Here is a 20,254-nt window from a genome sequence, read left to right as displayed (position 1 = left end):
TTTCTCGAGTTCGGAACAATGGAAACTGGGGTAGGGTAGAGAAGTGTGTGTGTGTGTGTGTGTGTGTGTGTGTGTGTGGGGGGGGGGGGGGGGGGTGAAAGAAGGGAGAGGGGGGAGGGTGCAGGAAGGGACGGAGGGGTAGGTCTCTAGCTCTAATTGAAGGGAAATCCGTGTGATTTATGAAGGAGCACGGTGTTTTGTTATGAATGGTGTCCCCGCTTTGACTGCTGGGTTGGTAAATCTGCTGGAGCGTAATTTAAGCTGTGGTTGATTTGAATATATATAAAGCTCATTGATTTGGAGTATATATACAATAGTGTACAACATGACTGCATGATGAATGCGACAGGCAGGACGGGTAAAGGTGGACTGACAAACTGACAATATCATGCTTGTATTTTCGGTACCTTCACAAAGACACGGGCACAACTGGACAACAAAGAACAATAGATTTACGAAAATGAACAGCGAAGGTGGATGTGGGGGTTGGGGTGGGTGCGGGAATGGGCGAGACACACATTGATACCTTGTTGGCCTATAGGCATCAGCTAATGAAAGCCTTTTTGACAAGGTCAATCAACAATTGTTTTCCTTTTTTTTTCTAAATAACAAAATAAAACCAGATAATAATGTTGGAAGAAGGAAGAAGAACACACACAAGAACCAATTTGCGAAAATACAAACATAGGTACAAACAAAAAGCATATCACACAGAATATAATACATATACCACTGTACAATGAGATGAGACAGAGACAGAGAGACACACACCAAGACAGACAGAGACAGACACGCGCAGCGCACACGAAACTCAGATTCAGAAACACACACACACACACACACACACACGCGTGATCTCTCTCTCTCTCTCTCTCTCTCTCTCTCTCTCTCTCTCTCTCTCTCTCTCTCTCTCTCTCTCTCTCTCTCTCTCTCTCTCTCTTTCATTCACATAAGGGAAGTAACCTCAACATTTGTCTGAATGTCACGAGAACCAGTGTTTTCTCCCTTACCGACTCAGCTTGGACATGTCCGACAAATACACTTCAAATCAACATTCTGATTGTTCCCTTTGCGGGTTTGGAATGTTATTGATTTTTTTGGGGGGTGGGGGGGGGGGGGGGGAGGAGGTGGGGATCTTTTACAAAATTTATTCGTACGAAAATTCCATTCAGCCCAGAGATTATCTAGGCTGTTGATTTTTGGTATGTGTGAAGGTGGAGGGCTACGATTTAATCCTATGTTAGAGCCTGGCCAGATCTGATGGTGAGCAGACTTGTTCTTACGAAAAGTGCCTTTAAAATTAAAACCATGTTTTGCAGTCGCTTGGATATTTTCCCAAGTCGTGTGTTACTGTGTGCAAATTATCAGAAAGAGACCTTGTACATTAGTGGCTGTGACTGGATTTGAGTTACGTAAAATAAGCAATACCTGGCACCAGTGACCAAAATTGCCAAGGGAGAGTTATACCGACATTTTAATTCGATGTAGGGCAGAGGTCGTTTCCCTTGTTGTGCTTGGCGTAGCGACACACACACACATATACATACACACATGCACGCACGCACGCACGCACACACACACTCACACACACGCACACACACGCACACACACACACACACACACACACATACACACACACACACACACACATACACACTTACAATTCACTTTACCTAACGATTCTTCTGTTGGAAACTCGTGCAATCCGCCCGTGTTCTACATTTTCGCCATATCTGCAAAACTTGTCAGAATGAATGCACTAGCTGTTATCCTCGTCCTAAGTAAGTCGAAGTGTCAACACACATTCACACCCCACACAATGACTTTTGACTGACTTCTGACTTCTGACTGATACTTCAACATAGCAAACATTGCTATACAAGGTTGACACCTTGCTGTAACTCAATTGTGCCCGGCGGTGTGGGGTCCTCTTTCAACATTACGTGCAAATATGACAAATCACTCTGAAGAAAAGGAATTCGCTGTGCGAGTTTCAGATTGCAAGATATCCTGTGGGAACGAAAGTTTTGTCAAAAAGAGAAGCGCTGGTCTTTCACATGTAACCTATACAATGTTCACTCTGACGGCAGAGACGCACGAGGGTGTAGGACTTTGTCAGTTCATTATTTGACATTTCACTAGTGTATTGAGCTGGTTGAATTGGGGTCAGGAAATCAGTAACAAAACAAGCAATAACTATACCAATTCAGTAGTCTTGGAATAGGTTCGATAACTCGGACAAATTGATTCAGTCCTGAATGGATTACAGACCCGTTGCCCTCTCAGTGTGTCCGTGTTCACCGATTTTAGGATGAATGCTTCGGGTAAGGATTATTGCCTGGCCGTGGTAACTTGTATCTACCAGAACAGACATCGATCCAGTACTTGCATACTCTAAGGCTTCTTCGCTATCTTGCGCAGCCGTTGGGAGATTTATGAATGTGCCCTCAGAAGAGACAGGTCAAATAGCGAACTTTCGGGTCAGCAGGGACTGCAAAGCATGAATCTGTGATATTGACTGGGGTAGCTTTAGTTCGTCAAGGCCAAGATTATGTGGTGAAAGCATTTTTCATGTACTTCGGCTGAATTCTGCACATGACTCGATTCAAGTTTTGAGCCACACCAGAAGTACCATCTTGGGGAAGTCACAGAAACTCCGAAAACAAGCTTCTCACCACTTGTGATATATACATGCGGTTTTGGATGATCGCAAACTTTGTCGGAAAGGTAAGCAAAGTGCAGCTTTTGTTATGGCTTTTTTTGTTTTACGAAAGCTTTTTTTTTTTTTTTATAGTAGGCCACATGGCTTGTTTAGAGTATATAATTATATTTGTGGTTGTTGTCGTAGTCCAATGGGGGTCTGGTAGCACGGTTTGTAAAGCAGCGGACTTGCAATTCCAGCATCAAAGGTTTGAATCCAGGCTGGGAAGGACATGCGTCAAATTGATGCGATGACCCATAAACGGTATTCATGTCCCACTCCCGTGTCACCGCCGCGGCTCGTAAAAGACCTCGGTCATTCTGCCAGAAGTGAAGGCGGCAGAATACATCTAAACACGCACGAATCTTCACATCACGACTTTTCTTGTTGCTCTTAGCTTTCCACTGGGAGGTAGCGACGAGACCATGAAGTATAACATGAAATGGAAGTATAATCAAAAAGTAGTGCCAAACTATCGCCGTTGGCTGTGTCCAGGTGCAACTGTCCCTGTTTCCCTCAGGACAGCTTTCAAAGGTAAGATGTATATAAAAGAGCTACTTGCCTGATATTTGCCTTCGCTGCGTATGTTTGCCGTTTCGTGTTCACACCTGTCTGTACTACTAAAGGCTCCTTTGTTTCTGGTCTAGTTCAGGTACCCACAAACAAACAGACAAAAACACAAAATACAAATCACACACACACCCACACACTCACGCACACGCACAAACACACACACACACACACACACCCACACACACACACTCACGCACATGCACGCGCGCGCACACACAAACACACACGCACACACACACTCAAGCACACACACACACACACACACACACACACACACACACAAATGTGACCCTCCACCACGAAATGAGTCGCATGTCACCTCGCGCAGTTCAGCGCTAGGCTTAATATAAGTCCGGGGAGTGTCTGGTAACAGTGTGAGGGTCACCTTAGTCACAGGCTTATAACTTATAACAGTTTTCGCTCTTTTCTAAAACGGTTTTCACCACTGGATAGAGCATACAAAACTCTTTAGGAAAATGTAAAAATATGAAAATCATGCAAAGTTGACATGCGACTCATTCCGTGGTGGAGGGTCACAAATTCCAAATGTACACAAATTCAGAATCTAGACAATTGAAGTATTCAAATGGGTTTCCTGGAACAACTGTTTGTTGGAAGATTTTCTTCACCCTCAAAATGTCCAACATGATAACCAATCGCGCTTCGAGCACGTTTGCTTTTCACGCATGAAGTTTTATTTGAAATCGAGAGGGGTTTTCCACCAAGACAGACTCTATAGGTACCGCAGAATGGCTATCATACTCTTTGTCTGTCTGTCTGTCTGTCTGTCTCTGTCTCTCGCTTTCTCTAGAGCTGCTTCTCTTTCTGTCTTTCCGTCTCTCTCTGTTTCTGTCTTTATGTCATTTCTTTCTATCTCGCACTGTGTTCCTGAACCTCTGACTGTCTGTGTGTCTGTCTGTCAGTCTTTCTCTTTCTCTCTTTTAGTCTCTCTTTCTCTCTCTGTCCTCTCTGTCTGTCTGTCTGTCTCTCTCCCTCACGGATAAAGAACTTGCCAGCGGCCGACCACAGGATAATTCATGGGGTGTGCAATTCAAGGGAAATAAGTCAGTTTGAAGGGGAAGATAACTTGCAGACGGGGTTCCGGATAAATGACACTTTACCTGTACCCAGAAACGACTTGAGGGGAGTCGAGTGCACTTCACCCGCTGCATAAATATGTTCAACGACACCTAGCAAAATCATGTTCCTTTTGTGACTTTAGGGTGCAAGGAAAGCTTTTCATGTTGTGATTTTGTATTGCGAAGATTGTCAGTTGTCCCAACCCCAGCGTTGGGGGACGCAGAACAATTAGAAATGCGTTTTCTGGGTTTGACTAAGATCACGGTGGAGACGCGTTACGCCCATATGTGACCCTCCACCACGGAATGAGTCGCATGTCACCTTTGCATGATTTTCATATTTTTACATTTTCCTAAAGAGTTTTTGATGCTCTATCCAGTGGTGAAAACCGTTTTAGAAAAGAGCGAAAATTGTTTGAGTTATAAGCCTGTGACTAAGGTGACCCTCACACTGTTACCAAACACTCCCCGGACTTATATTAAGCCTAGCGCAGAACCGCGCGAGGTGACATGCGACTCATTTCGTGGTGGAGGGTCACATATAAGTCAGCATACCCACTAGCCATGTCGATCTTCAGAGTGCAAAATCGGGCGTACGTATATGGGCGTAACGCGTCTCCACTGTAAAAGATGCTCTCCTGTAGATACCTAGCTAGACGTACTCGATCATGTGACTATTTCAAATGAAAGCCCATCGCAGCGGCTTCAAACGAATAGAAACTCTACAGTTTTCATAACCGGTCTTAATCTTCACCACACAAATGTACAAATTACCGTTTCATTGGAAAGCAATGATAATTACAAAAGCTTAAAAAATAAAATAAAAAACACACATAAAAATCAATAAAAAGCATATAATTACAAAGAAAAGCCGCTTCATTCTCTGTCAATATTGGATACTGTTCCACATTGACTTTTTTCGTGTTCTCTTGCGCAAGACATTGGGTTTCATCGCATAGGCAAATCAGATAGAAAGAAAAGGAGAAGCGAAGAAAGACAAAAGAGAGAGAATGAAAGAAAGAGAGGAGAGTAAGAAAGAAACAAAGGGAACACCCCAAACAACTCCGGTCGATGTTGTCATTCACGCTCGAGCTGAGTTTGTCGTGCAAATTTCTCTTCCATCTACCAGAATCTATGACCTGGTTGTAGTATGTAAATGCGACCCATGTTCAGCGAGAATGCACGTGATTTACGAAGTCATGCACTGTCATCAGTTCAAGTTTGTGTGAGAAATTTGGTGGGAGGATATTGTTTATTCTTTCTTTTTGATGACAAAAAAAAGGCAAAAGATTAATTGAAAAGAAAGGAAAGATAGGCTTAGAGTAAAAGAAGACATTGTTTTATCCTGGATACCAGACACTTTTATGATATACAGCGATTGTTCCCGTCAGTCTCTTCTCAACGGCGTCTGTATTGGAGATTGCACTTTCATGTATCACAATCTATGATCTGATTGCTGTAAATGCGACCCACAACTTATCCCTATTGATTTGCATGTTCAGCGAGAATGCACGTGATTTACGAAGCCATGCACTGTTATAAGTTCAAGTTTTGTTGGTGGAATTTCTCAGAGAATAAAAATAATACTTTCTTTGTGATGACTGGAAAGATGGAAAATTAACCGAAAAAAAAGCACACACGCGGAGACTAATAGAATAGCAAAAACAATATCATAATGTTAAGCGATTTTTTCCGCCCGTCTCTGTGCATTCGAGTTTGTTTTGCAGATTGCACTTTCATGTCTCAGGGGCTGTGACCTGGGTTTTCTAAGTGCAGTCAATATTTGATCCCTATTGATTTGCATGTTCAGCGAGAATACACGTGAATCATGAAGGCTTGCAGTGTTCATTTTGTCATTTTACCTGCCCGTGCACCATTGAATATTGAATTCAAAAATTGTCTACCACAAAGCAGTTTGGAGTAAAAATTGAAAATCGAAAGATTGTGAAATGACAGAGAGTCTCCGCGTGATGAGAAAATAACCCACGTGTAAAATTAATAAGTTCACTCTAAATTGAAGTGTTCAACACACTAGTGTTTACCATGTGTGCTACTTTTTCTAGTTGGACCATGTACGTACTATGTTAAGAAAGTGGAAGACTTCAGTTTACAGTGTTCGTTTGAGGACACATTGATTCACAAGACGATCAACGACGACACAATTCCAGAAAATGAAGAGATTTTTACCATTCTCCCTTCATCTGAGTTTGTTACGCGGATTGCACTTCAATGTATCAGAAATAAGCTGTGACCTGGTTTTCCTAAGCGTGGTCCTTATCGATTTGGCCGTTCAGCGAGAATGCACGTGATTCACAAATCCATGCCCTGTTTTCCCTTCAGTATCACTGTACGATCACGTTCAGCTGTGAATATTGTATTGTTAGACGGGTCTGTTTTAGTATTTAGCAACGGCGAGCAGAAGTAAGAAACTCTGCAGGCACACTTGGCCGGATTTTCGTTGTTTCAGTTCACCGTGTGTGCTGCATTTTAGTGTTGTTTCTGATTCACGTACGAAATAAGGTGTGTAAGATTTCCTTCTTAAGACTTTGTTTTACGAATCTGCATTATGCCGAAATATTGTTTCAGACATTTTTTTTTTTTTTTTACTCCAGCATTGATTTTTGTCAACTGAAAATCTGTATTTTCTAATTCGGAAAATTATATTAGGACAACTCAGTTCTTGGAAATGGGAATGATCTATAAATAAGAAGAATCTAAATTGAGAATAAATAAAATTAAGAATGATCAGAGGTTGAAATAATGTAAGCAAAATCGATACTGGTTGGTATTGTAGTTACATACGGGTTTTGTTCTTTTTCTTGTTTTACACCTTCCCTTGCAGTGAAATACATCGCGTATCGTGTCTGTGTATAAACTCTTTCTTACTTTTTTCACCGAATGAGAATTCCTGGCTTCAGAAATCTAGTTGTCTTAAACTACATACCCACAGAGTGTTAATCAAAGTGAACAATATGTCAGAAAAACACTCCAGTTACAGAAATGTAAGAATCTTGGTGTTATCTGTATACAAGAGAAGCAAAAGACAAAGACACAAACTATTTTTTCACATTTTGTAGTGACTTGGGAAATAGTCACAAGAAACTGAAATTTTACAGTGACAAAATGCAAAATCGTGAAATATTGAAGATTTGGGTACGATGATCTATTACAATTATGTGCATCTGATATTTAGCCCGAGAACAATACCAAAAGGAATAAGACTGATAGACAGACCATTATACCAACACAAAAAACACAAATCAACACACACAAAAAACCCAGCAAAAACCATTGACATTCGAGAACTAATATTCACTTTCCCCTTCAAACTTACATGAAAGCTTTTTGCTCACAGTAGATAATTCTTATTTGCGCCGGACATCAAAGACCATCGACAATAAAGTCAGACGATAAATAAACCGTTGGAAAAAAATCATATCAGCGAAAAGTCAGTTGTGACAGGCTAGGGCAACAAAGAATACGCCAACTCTCTCCGCAACCATTATTGCGTTTGGTGATCATACAGTAGAGGGCTCCAAAGGGGGGGTATCATCACGATCACGGGAAGGGAAATTTTAGCTTTCACGATCACAGTTACCTTGATTTTTGTTTTCACGATCACGAACACCTTGACGAATAGAGGATCATAGAGTGATACAGCTGTGAAAAATGTACGTTGAAAATAAAATGCTTTGCAATAATGCCCATCACGATCACGAAAACAAATGACGATCACGATCACGAAACTTGATTTTTTTGTCATCACGGATCACGGGCAAAGTCCCATCACGATCACAGAAATGGAAATTTCGGCAATCACGGTCACAGAAAGGTCAAAAATCGCCAATCACGATCACGATTTTAAACCCTTTGGGGCCCTCACAGTACTTAGGGGACTTTCTTACACTTCAAAGGCGCTGTCTTTCCAGATAAATTAATTCTATATGGACAATGTTGCTGTACCTAGATAGAGTTCCAGATGCCTTCCTTCACATATAAACCAAGTGGTTTCCCAGATCGACAAAGATGGCAGTTATTAAATTAATTGATTGAGCAAATATTCCTTGCAGAAAGCTGCCTGTCTGTGGATTTGTGATGTGTCTTAAGTTAAGATAAGATAAGATAAGAAAAAGTTAATGTCCATTTTCATTTTACATAAACATGGACATTTTTCTTTTGGTACCACATAGCATTTTTAATAACACAAATACACGATCAAAAAGCTTAATCAAACATAAATACACTACTAAGGGACTGGGTGGCCGAGTGGTAACGCACTTGCGCTCGGAAGGGAGAGGTTGCGTGTTCAGGCCTGGGTCAGGCCGCAATTTTCTCCCCCCTTTCCTAACCTAGGTGGTGGGTTCAAGTGCTAGTCTTTCGGATGAGACGAAAAACCGAGGTCCCTTCGTGTACACTACATTGGGGTGTGCACGTTAAAGATCCCACGATTGACAAAAGGGTCTTTCCTGGCAAAATTGTATAGGCATAGATACAAATGTCCATCAAATACCCGTGGGACTTGGAATTAAGTAAAAAAATTCCATCTCACACGGCATTAAGTCCTAGGAAACATGAATACACGCATGCAGGAAAAAAAAAATATGGGTAGCGCCGTATATATGGCAGCTCGCTTTCCCCAGGGAGAAAGCAGCCCGAATTTCCATGAGGGTAACCTCACTGGACTATAAATCTTATCCAATCCAAGATCAACTTATTGCATGAGCATTTAAATAATGACCAACATGTATATATATATACATCACAATAAAAAGTTCAACACCAAGCCAGAACGTCTCATCTTTTGTTTCCAAATGTTCGGCCCACAGACCTTCTTCAAAGGTACACAGACCAAGCGTCTATAGTAACAACACAGCACATTTTTATATATATTATACAGTAACTGACGCTCTTAAACACAGCGCACGCAAACCTACGTCTTAAAATGGAAGGAAGCTCTCATGCGATGTTAAAGCGTGGCCATGTCTGTGGTGGTTACACGCTGGTTTACAAGCGACGAAAGAAACGTTAAAGCATAATGTCAACTAAAAATGTCTGTGAACAATTAACTGTGATGTAAGAAAATAAGGTCCAGTTATCAGTAAGGTACAGGGCCAGATTAGGCTAAGAGGAGGTGGGGGGGGGGGGGGGTTGCCAGTGGTGGTCCAGGGGGATGTTCCCCCTTCGTCCTATCGGTCATCAAAGTGAACGAAGAAGACACACAGGAAATACATTGTAATGGAGGGTGATGGCTTAGTTGTGGGTGTTGCTTCTTCCAAAATGGCGGGAAGCAAAAACATGCGTTTGTTTAGTTCGCAGTTGAAACATATGTGGCCAAAATACGCTTCATTTTACTTATACTCATTATACGGCTTTAGCGAATTGTCTCAGGAAAAAGATCAGAAAAGGTATTATGACAAACACGTCTCTAAATGTAAAGACGTCTTTAGGGGATCGGGTACTTGTTTATACACAACTTTACTTAAGTTAAAGTATCGTGACACGTGAACACAGGTAACATTTGGATCTGTACACACGCATATTCAAGCGAATAAGCAAAAATTCACGCAAGGGCGGAGGTGTTTATATGTGTCTGTACATTCAATGAAACAGTTTGAGATGCACGTTCATACACAGACCAGTATTTTTGAAAGAAAACAGCCGGCGCTTTTCTGTAAGTGAAAGTACTAGTTTAGCGACCCATGGAGGCAAACAAATGTCTAGTCAGCTCATGAAAAGGTGCACTGAAAACCGGACAATAAACACCGTAGACAGTCAATTATCACACCTACTGAGACCGAAACGAAAGTGATTTATCTGAAAGGAAGGCGAACATCAGAAAGCGTTTATGATCCCCAGGAACACAACATAAACCCAAAATCTCTTCACAGAAAGAACATGCACGTTGCACATAAACTGTATTCCAACTTGACGACTTGACATAGTGAAGAATGCAAACATAAAACCAACCCCGTTTTATCGCTGTTTTCTCTGCTAGATTTTTTCAGCAGAATCTGCCAGAACATTCCCGTGAGAGGTTGTTGACTGGGAAAACTGACTTTGCACAGATAAGCTGAATTTATTGCACAGCCCAAAGAGTCAGAGAGCGTCGACAATCCTTGAGTTTGTCATCTGCGCCCGGCCAAAGAGAAATAGACGACTGATTATTTCGAGGAGAATGAAAACAAGGAAAGCTGTTGTTAGGCCAAGGTGAACCGTTGAGCTTTGAGGTTAACTGTAGTTTTTGATTGATAACACGAGAACTGAAAAATGTGTGCAGTCCATGGTCAACTGTTGATCTCGAGCTTTGCCGTTACCTGTGGCTTTTCATTAATAACAATAGAACTGAAGAGAAACTCCAACACAAAAAGGTTGCAAGGCAAGGTGAAATACGGACTCGGACGCTTGGAGAACAAGCTCATACGGTTTGGCTAATATCGGACGAAGAAAACAAGCTTTTCCTGTTCAAAAGGAGTGTGCTTTTGCCAAATTTGAACAAAACAAAAAACCCATGTTTGTTTCATTTTGTCAGAGTTTCCTTGGTGAACAAACCGCAAAAGATATAACTGAAAATATTCCTGTTTCTAAGCAATTGCGGCCGTTATGACGTTTGTGGTGGCGACTGACATACGTCAACAGTGACCTTCAACTATCACAGAAGATGGTTTTTTTTTGTTCAGAACCACGGTCAACGGTGGTTGCTATGAAACTGTAGCATTAAAATTGTTCACATTGTGCAAAACCCTTGTACTACCTAGTTAGAGTGAGATTTCAATACATCTTAGCCATGGAAACAAGGACCACCCAGACTGCGAAAACCGGTGAATTCTCGTAACACTGATAGTCACGACAATGGGTTCCATGTACATGGGGCATGCGCTGTTGACTGAAGAAGGGAGACAACTCTTGAGCATCAGTTGCATGAAATACTGGACTGTTCCAGGCGACAGTGGCAAAAAGGGGAATCATTCTGTTAAACGAGATTTTACTGACAGGTAGGTGATCGAGCCTTTTTTCCATTGAGTATAATTTATTTTCTGTTGATGTCTTGAATGATTGATTGCTAGCACTGAATAATTTGTTGCCTTTAAAATGTGTTTTGGTTTGTTGGGATTTTGTTCAAGCTAACCTTTCATCGGGTAATATCGAACAGCAAGCACGCACACACGCGCACACGGACCCACACACACACACACCCATCCGCCCCCCCCCCCACGCACACACCAACAGACCCACCCTACACTTTTAACCAGAATCAAACCACCATCATGATAATGCACGAAGTACACTGACGGGAAACGGCGTAAAGATGTCAAAATGATCACCTTCAAATCGATCGAGTTGTCATGAATGTCGACATTTTCATGGAGACAAATTGCACCGTGACAACAATCAAGAAGCAACGTGTGTGCTGTTGTTGTGGAAACCAGAGAAACAGCTCTGGGAGAGAGAGAGCGAATGAGAGAGAGAGAGAGAGAGAGAGAGAGAGAGAGAGAGAGAGAGAGAGAGAGAGAGAGAGAGAGAGAGAGAGAGAGCAGAATTCCATTTGGTATTTGTGTATATCCCATGACCTCCCTTCTTTGTCTCTGTAAATGTAGGCTACTCTAGGTATATTTCTTGTATTTCCATTGTTCTCTTGTTACATCTATGATGTAACTATTGCACTCTTATAACACATAAAATAGTGGATAAATAAGGGTGCACGAAATAGCTGGCTCTACTTTCTGTCGTCCTTGACATTCCAAAGTGCATAATTATGTACCTGTCGACCGGATGTGCAAGGTTTACCACGCTTTTGAGAACTTGCGCGAGAGTCGTTCAGTGCTATCAGCTGAGTTTTAGTCTCGACTTGCCGAGACTATCATCACAGCGTCATAGAATTCATGACGTCTGTCGTTTATCGCGTCATATTATTGGGACGTAATCTGTTATGTTTCTTTGTTGGAGAGAGAGAGAGAGAGAGAGAGAGAGAGAGCACGCTTTGGGTTTCTACCGTGCCAGACCCAGACTTGGTTTCAAATTTGTGGTCGATGGCTGTATCTGATGAGAGGAACATGAACCGACTATCTAAGAAGCGGAAAGTCAAGACAGTTTCGTTTGCCAGATAAGGAACATCTACAGGAAGGTGAGGAAGCAAGGTCGTGTAAGCATTCATATGTATTAAATATGTATCGAAAATGTCTTCTGTGTTTTTTGTTTCCCCAGGAAGTAGGGGAAGGGCTCCTAATATGGACCACTTTTTGTTTCATGCTGATAACTAGCTTGTTTTCTTGATATGTTACAGTAAATTCATCAAACCAGTAAATTTGTAAATTTACTGAAATTTTCAGTAAATTTGTAAAGTTACTATTTCAAATTTTCACTTAGTAAATTTACAAATTTACTGAACAATTCAGGAAATTTACAAATTTACTGAGTTTGACACCCAGGAAATTTGCAAATTTACTGAAACATTGTAAGCCTTATGCCATACACACACACACACAACACACACACACACACACACACACACACACACACACACACACGCACACACACACACACACACACACACACACACACACACACACACACACACACACACATTTTTTGACGGGAGAGAATTTATTCACAAAACATCATTGTATTGAATTAAAAGAACAGACCATTGGCACACTCATTCCATAAAAAAATCATTTGTTGCGGCAAGTGAGGCTTCCATGGCATTTTGAATTGCATTTTAGTTTTGCTTTGTAGCAGGAACATTTGTTCGTTTGGCACTTTCTTGGCCCACAAGCACAATTGCGTTTGGTAAAACCTTGGCCCCCTGATGCTGACTCTGCTATAATAGCAGAGCGAAGAGATACGTGTTTGTCAAGATTCACATCTCTCATGGAGAGCAGTCTTTGAGGGCACAAATCAAATTGGTTTCGTGAATACCGCACTTTTAAAACCCCGGCCTTCACTGCTACAGTATAAATGTCAGTTGAAATGTCTCTGTTTAAAATGACACCTAAAATATTTCTGGCATCACCTCTGCCACGATCGACCATTGGCACGGGCACTGCCACATTGTCTCCCACTTCACCGCATTTGAAGTCCACTCTACTTCTTTTTACCATTCTCTCTGCCTGAGATAACTGGCCGGAGAATGCTTCTTTTCGAGCCCTTGTAACCCTCTCAACATGCGCAGTCAACATTGATGCATCGGAGGTTTGAAGTGGATCAGCTGTTGTGGTGGTTGGGTCAGCTGAAATAAGGGTGGCGTCAGCAGAGGCAGACGGTTCAGCTGAAGTCAGGGTGGCGTCAGCAGAGGTTCAGCTGAAGTCAGGGTGGTGTCAGTTGACAAGGCAGACGGTTCAGCTGAAGTCAGGGTGGCGTCAGCAGAGGCAGACGGTTCAGCTGAAGTCAAGTTTGCGTCAGCTGTAGGTTGTCTGCAACAACTGATGATGCAGCTCTGGAAGCTGGCTGAGTCAAATCCAGTCTTGCCAAATCATCCTCTGACTCAAGATTGTCCAGGATTTCTCGTGGCAGGGTAGATGATGTCAGTCCGACGCGAGCTTCGTTTCAAAACAAGGCCGAGTATGGTGATCGCTTTATTCCTGAATGGTAGGCAGAATTCTTGTGGAATTGAACGAATTTGATACCTGCGACCCAGTCTTGGCTATTGTTGTCTGCGAGCCAAGCAACAAGCATGTCTTTAATGTCACAATTTGCCCGCTCAACTGATCCTTGGCTTTGGGGGTAACGGGGCTTGCCATGGACCATCTTTAATGAAGGCCAGAACTCCGTCAGTTCTGAAATAACATTTGCCGTGAACTCGGTTCCATTATCACTTTGCAGTATGACTAGAGCGCCAAGCAAAAGAAAAATGTCCAAAAGCTGGCTGGCAACTTCTGTTGGGCGTTTGCTTCTGATGGCGCACAAGACACAGAATTTTGTTAGATGATCTTGGTAGACCATAATCCATTTGTAGCCGTTGCAACTCATTGACTGCATGTCGACTAAATCCACCTGACCTCGACAAGAAAAGTCTTTGGTGAGTATTGGCCGAACGACTACGCCTGGTGTTTTGGGTCTCGTTCTCTTCTTTTGGCATTCCAGGCACAGGGACTTGAATAGTTCAATGGCTTGCACGCTGATGTTGGCATATTATACCCCCGGTATAGGGGTGTGTATAGGTTTCGGTCGATGTGTTTGTGTGTTTGTGTTCGCATATAGATCTCAAGAATGAACGGACCGATCGTCACCAAACTTGGTGAACAGGTTCTATACATTCCTGAGACGGTCCTTACAAAAATTGGGACCAGTCAAACACACGGTTAGGGAGTTATTGGTGGATTAAGATTCTACAAGGACTTATAGAGTGACATATTAATGGTCAAAGGGAAATAACCTTCTCAGTTGGTGGCAGTGAGAATGATTATTTCCCTTTGACCAACGGGGGTGTTTTTCCTACCTCGAAGGAATTTCTTGTTTTTCTTGATCTCCTTCATCATGCGGTCCCGACCTCCATGCCCAGTCGCGATGTGTGAAGCTCGGAGGACGTCAAATGTTTCTTCAATTGTAACGAAGTACATCGGGGTTTCCTCTGCATGTTCTCTTTTCTTGATAAGTTTTTCGACCGGTCCACACTGAAGAACTTCACACCTGTGACAACAGAAAACAAAAGTACACTCAAATGGAGAAAGAATTAGAATAACTGACACGAACAGAGAAAGATGAACACACATACACACAGCTGCAGTTACACACACACACACATACACACAGAGGGAGAGGGAGAGAGAGACAGACACAGACAGAGATAGACAGAATGGAGAAAGAATTAGAATAACTGACACAAACAGAGAAAGATGAACACACACACACACAGCTGCAGTTACACACACACACATACACACAGAGGGAGAGGGAGAGAGAGACAGACACAGACAGAGATAGACAGAATGGAGAGAGAATTAGAATAACTGACACAAACAGAGATAAAGAGAAGGTGGAGGGGTGTTAGAGAGCACACACACAAACACACGCAGGCAAGAAAATAAAATAGTACTTACTTTCTCAGAATATGATAGTCATGTTGATTTTTTGACTCTTTGGACACAGCTGCAGTTTTCACGTCTTGTAGCATCTTTGAGTATTCTGCCAATCCAAACAAATTATAGCATTTGCCTGCATATTTAATTTTGAAAAGTTCCTCTGTGAATCGATTTTCCATGTTGCTTGGGCTAGCCATCCTTGTCTTCCTTGGCAGCTCAGTGTGGACTAAACTATTAAGTTGGTGAATTTACTTGTCACCGCATGTACTGAGCAGAACTCACACTGAACTCGCACAAGCTGTCAAATCTTCACAAGTCTTGTTCAGCTCACATTTACTGAAACTGTACTGAGCAGAACTCACACTGAACTCGCACAAGCTGTCAAATCTTCACAAGTCTTGTTCAGCTCACATTTACTGAAATTGCCCTTCACCATCCAGTAGATTTGTCAAAAATGAATCCCCAAATTTCAGTAAATTTGTAAATTTCCTGAATTTTTCAGTAAATTTGTAAATTTACTGAGTGAAATAGTAACTTTACAAATTTACTGAAAATTACAATAAATTTACAAATTGACTGGTTTGATGAATTTACTGTAACAGATACAGCGAATAAAACTGTTTTGAGCGCTCTAGCGCCGTTAGTTTGTCAGAACAGGAGGTGGTCCATATTAGGAGTCCGTCCTCTACATTGGTAATTAGACAAAATTAATGTGTGGAACTTATTAGCAGACACCAAACAGTGGGAGGAGAGAGTCTTGCTGTCTGCTGCATACACAGGATTGTTCGTGTATCTGTATATTGACCTATATATCTACTTGTTTGTTTTTCTTATCTATTTATCTTTGTGTAACATTTTAGGCCTGTCATAACAGCATTTTCAATTTTGCAGCAAAATAACAAGACTTCTCAAATCTTGCTGTGACATAATGTTAACACTTCAGAACGTTATAAATCATCCCTAAGTTAATTATAAATTACTTCGAATCTATGACAGTTTAAAGACTAAGTTTCGCGACACCCAAAGGGTTAACACACAATTTTCATCCTAACTGCCAATGACCCGAAACCAAGGTAAGTGACCACAGACCTCTGGGTCAAATGTGACCCTCCACAACGGAATGAGTCGGATGTCACCTCGCGCGGTTCTGAGCTAGGCCTAATACGTCCGCTGGGTGTCAGGTATCAGTGTGAGGATCACCTTAGTCACAGGCTAAAAACTCGTAAAGTTTTTGCTCTTTTCTAAAAACGGTTTTCACCACTGCAAAGAGCATAACAAATTCATATAGGGAAGGGCTCCTAATATGGACCACTTTTGTTTCATGCTAATAACTAGCTTGTTTTCTTGCGAAGAAGTTTCATTTTGTGTTTGGTAGTCCTTCTCTCTTAGGTTAACCGTGAGGCCTAATCAGAGTGAAATCGCTTTGATAGATATTCAGCCAAAATGGAATACAGAAAAAAATCACAAATGGTCCATATTAGGAGCCTGGGCGCCTAATATGGACCAGTGAAGCGGCCTTCACGAATCACTGTAAAAAGCCCCCTATACTTCAAAATAACATGATACAACTTAGTGTACAAGTCAGACTAATTAAAATATGCTTTAGATTTATCTGCTTCGGGATGATGAGAGCAATTTATTTGAAGAGGCATGGGTGAGGAGGAGAGAGTGGACACTGCTCGGAAATAGCGCAAAAGATACCTCCTTCAAGAACTTGACCTTATGTTCCAGTAAGGTGAAGGGTGATGTTCAACAAAGCTGTCTGAACGTTGATAAATTCTTTGGGATGACAGGAAAGATCTTTCTGAGGAAAATTGAGTTTTCAAAACCCGTTGTGAAAAATATAGAATGTTTTCTCATCGCTGAATCTTTGACGAAAGAATCTGGACTAAAATGAAGGGCGCGAAGTGATGTTCCAAGGAAATAAATACTTTCTGAGCATTTGGTAAGAGGAAGTTCGTGAGCTTCTCTTTGATCGCTTAGTCTCTGCAACACTCACCTTTGCAGCTGAGAAGGAGAAGGGACAAAATTGGATGAAATGCTTTTTCCTTTCCTTTGGGCACACTGGTGGCAGGTATTATTTTTAACGAGAAGATGAACGTAGTTCACAACGAAGCATAATGTTATCTACAGTGTTCAAGCTGTGAATACTGGAGGATATCTTCATGTTTTTCTCGTGAAGAAATATGTGTGAATAGAGGCTGGTCAAGAAGCAAACACATCAGTGTAATCAGGACATTGAACTAAGAACGTCGATGAACACTGGTTGACTCATTAATTGGAAAAGTCTGGCGGCGGAACGAAGTTCAGGGGTGGATGTTGCAGTGAGTGCTGGGACGGGGCGGCGTGAGAGCACACCCTGGGAGAAGGAACAAGCGTCGGGACAAGCGAGAGAGGATAAAAACAATAAAAAGAAGAAGAAGAAAGAAAAAAAAAGAAGAAAAAAAAGAACGTCGAAGGACACAATATTGGCGTCGACTTTCTGTTGTTGAGAAGTATCAAAGAGAAATGCCGTTCACAAGAACTATGTGTCACTGACCTGCACCACTTACGAAACATGAACAATTAAAAGTGCGCGTTTACGCACCAGGTAAAAACTGCATGTGGAAAAATGAAGCAAAGCGTCAAGATGAATGATGGGCAAGAAGACTTAAACGACAAATGAAAATTGAATTATCTGTATCAGGAGGCCAGCGATCGAACGTTGGCATTTCTCTCCAACGATGACTCAAATTTGCCTTTCTTGTATTTAACGGTCGATTTCGTTTCAATCTTTGTTACTGAACTTAGTTTAAACAATTAGTTCGTTTAAAGACACGCGCCTCAGGGCCCGTTTCTATGGAGACAACTGATCATGTAAGGCAGTGTGATTCCTGTCTTCGAAGGGCAATTTAATTTCTGCTATTGGTATCGGACTAAGTTTAAACAATTAATGGGATCCATGACGCTTCGATTAGCACGCTTTATACTTCTTGTTTCTACGGAGACCATTGAAACGGTCGCTCAAAAGTATTTGTTGACTTTCCCCAGGTAGAGACTATAGTGTAACATAAAGTTCTTCTTCTTCTTCTTCTTCTTCTTATTCTGCGTTCGTGGGCTGAAACTCCCACGTACACTCGTGGTTTTTTTTGCACGAGTGGAATTTTACGTGTATGACCGTGTTTTACCCCGCCATTTAGGCAGCCATACTCCTTTTTTCGGAGGAAACATAAAGTTCGAAGTGTTTCACTGTCTTTGAACACCCCCGTCCCTTCCAACCCAAATCCTCCCCCCATTTGTCTTAGTTTAGATAAGTTTAATAAAGGTCGAAGACCCCCCCCCCTCCTCCTCCTCCCCTTCCCCGGCCTTGCCCCTCCACCCACTCTGTGTTCCAGACGTTCTACAGCACGTGTGACGTCTCTGTATTTGTTCGGGTATTGCCTTTTGCTATGCGTCGCTAAATTGCAGCACTTTTGTTTTATTTGCTCTTTTGTTTTCCCTTCCATTAAGCTGCCAGTGCTGGAATGGTCTTATTGTCTTGACGCGGGCTTTGTGATACCAGGCAACTATAGATGATCGTTGAAAAGCGTCATGTGTATGACATAGGTCAGCACTTTTTCTTTTAAGTCCTGTTTTTAAAAACCCATACCGGTATTAAGCTTACACATAGGTGGTAGGCTACAAGCAGTCTTTAGGGCTGAGCTCTCTTCGAGTCTTAATTTTCCGCAGTTATGCATTTTTTTTCAGTACGCTCTTCAGACAAAAATTACGACAATTCATTGTGTGTGTGCAAGGGTTAGAACGTCAGATGTCATGATCTGTGCTGCCAAGAAACAGCGTACAGCTCAATATATGGAACATTATACGAGAAGAGAGTACTGATATATACACGTCTCAATCAGTGACGTGTTTTCATGAACTTCTGTCGAGATACCAGGTCAGTGTGAAGGTGAACAATTCCAGTCCAGACAACAAATTCCTGGATGCGAATCGTGAACAATGGACGATTTTGAAAAAGTTGGTTGATCTATTATAAGCAAAATGGAATTGAATACTCTCAAGTCAGTTTAGTAGTGAACAACATTATGCTTTCAGTACAGATTACTGGACAGGAGCCGCAACAAACTGACGATTTTCGGGAATAATATGTTTTTAATTTATAGACACTCAGGTCAATTTCAAAGTTAAGAGTTTTACATTTCAAGGGCCGACCATGAGTTTGAGTCTCAACCAATGTTTTGTTTAAGGATTTAATTTGTAAACATTTTCATGCATGTATATCCCTGTGGAAGTGAATAATTACAGCTTGGTGATAAAGTGCTGTGTGTGATTCGCGACCCGTGGATTTGTTCATGGATTTTGATTTGCTCAGGTGAGGTCAATTTAAGAATGAATAGTTGTACACTTTGAGGACAAACTATTGGATAAGAGTATCAACAGGACATCCTTAAACACATCACGGCGACCTGTTTTCTCTTGGCAACAGATACCGTCGTGATACTGTTATTCCTTCCAGGCACGGAACTACAATCTTCGCATTAGTGCAGTGTGTGAATTGAAACCTTTAACCCCACACGTTTTACGCAATGACGAGTGATACTATCGCTCCCACTGCAGTCACCTTGGTAACCATCACTCCCCCTCCTGCTCCCCCACCACCCTCCCCCTTCTTGCTGTCTCCCCTTCGACCCCGCGACCGAATAACAGCACACCACAGACCCACAGACAACTCTTGTAGAAGCTTTGAGCAGGATGGTGGTTCAAGCCACGAACACTTCAGAGAACATTCTGGTCGCATGAGGGCAACGTTAAAAATGAAACACAAACGCGTTCGATTCAAACTGGATTCTGAACTCCTTGACGAATCAAAGACAACGTTGGTGACTTTGGGGAACGGAATCAAG

General features: G+C 41.9%; 1 protein-coding gene across 2 annotated transcripts in view; it reads left to right on the top strand.

Annotated features, from left to right (window-relative positions):
- Nucleotides 1–2,362: 2,362 nt before the first annotated feature.
- LOC138966171 (uncharacterized) overlaps nucleotides 2,363–20,254 on the top strand; it is a 55,096-nt gene continuing 37,204 nt past the window's right edge. The window contains exon 1 of one of the 2 annotated variants that reach the window (XM_070338312.1): nucleotides 2,363–2,727. The gene's annotated coding sequence lies outside the window, so the exon portion shown is untranslated. Of the gene's footprint in view, nucleotides 2,728–12,286; nucleotides 12,476–20,254 lie in introns of those variants that run through there. The other variant, XM_070338304.1, reaches the window with a different exon arrangement.

Source organism: Littorina saxatilis, linkage group LG1 (genome assembly GCF_037325665.1).
Source record: "Littorina saxatilis isolate snail1 linkage group LG1, US_GU_Lsax_2.0, whole genome shotgun sequence".
NCBI classification, from domain to species: domain Eukaryota; kingdom Metazoa; phylum Mollusca; class Gastropoda; order Littorinimorpha; family Littorinidae; genus Littorina; species Littorina saxatilis.
This window is presented reverse-complemented; position numbering and strand designations above follow the sequence as displayed.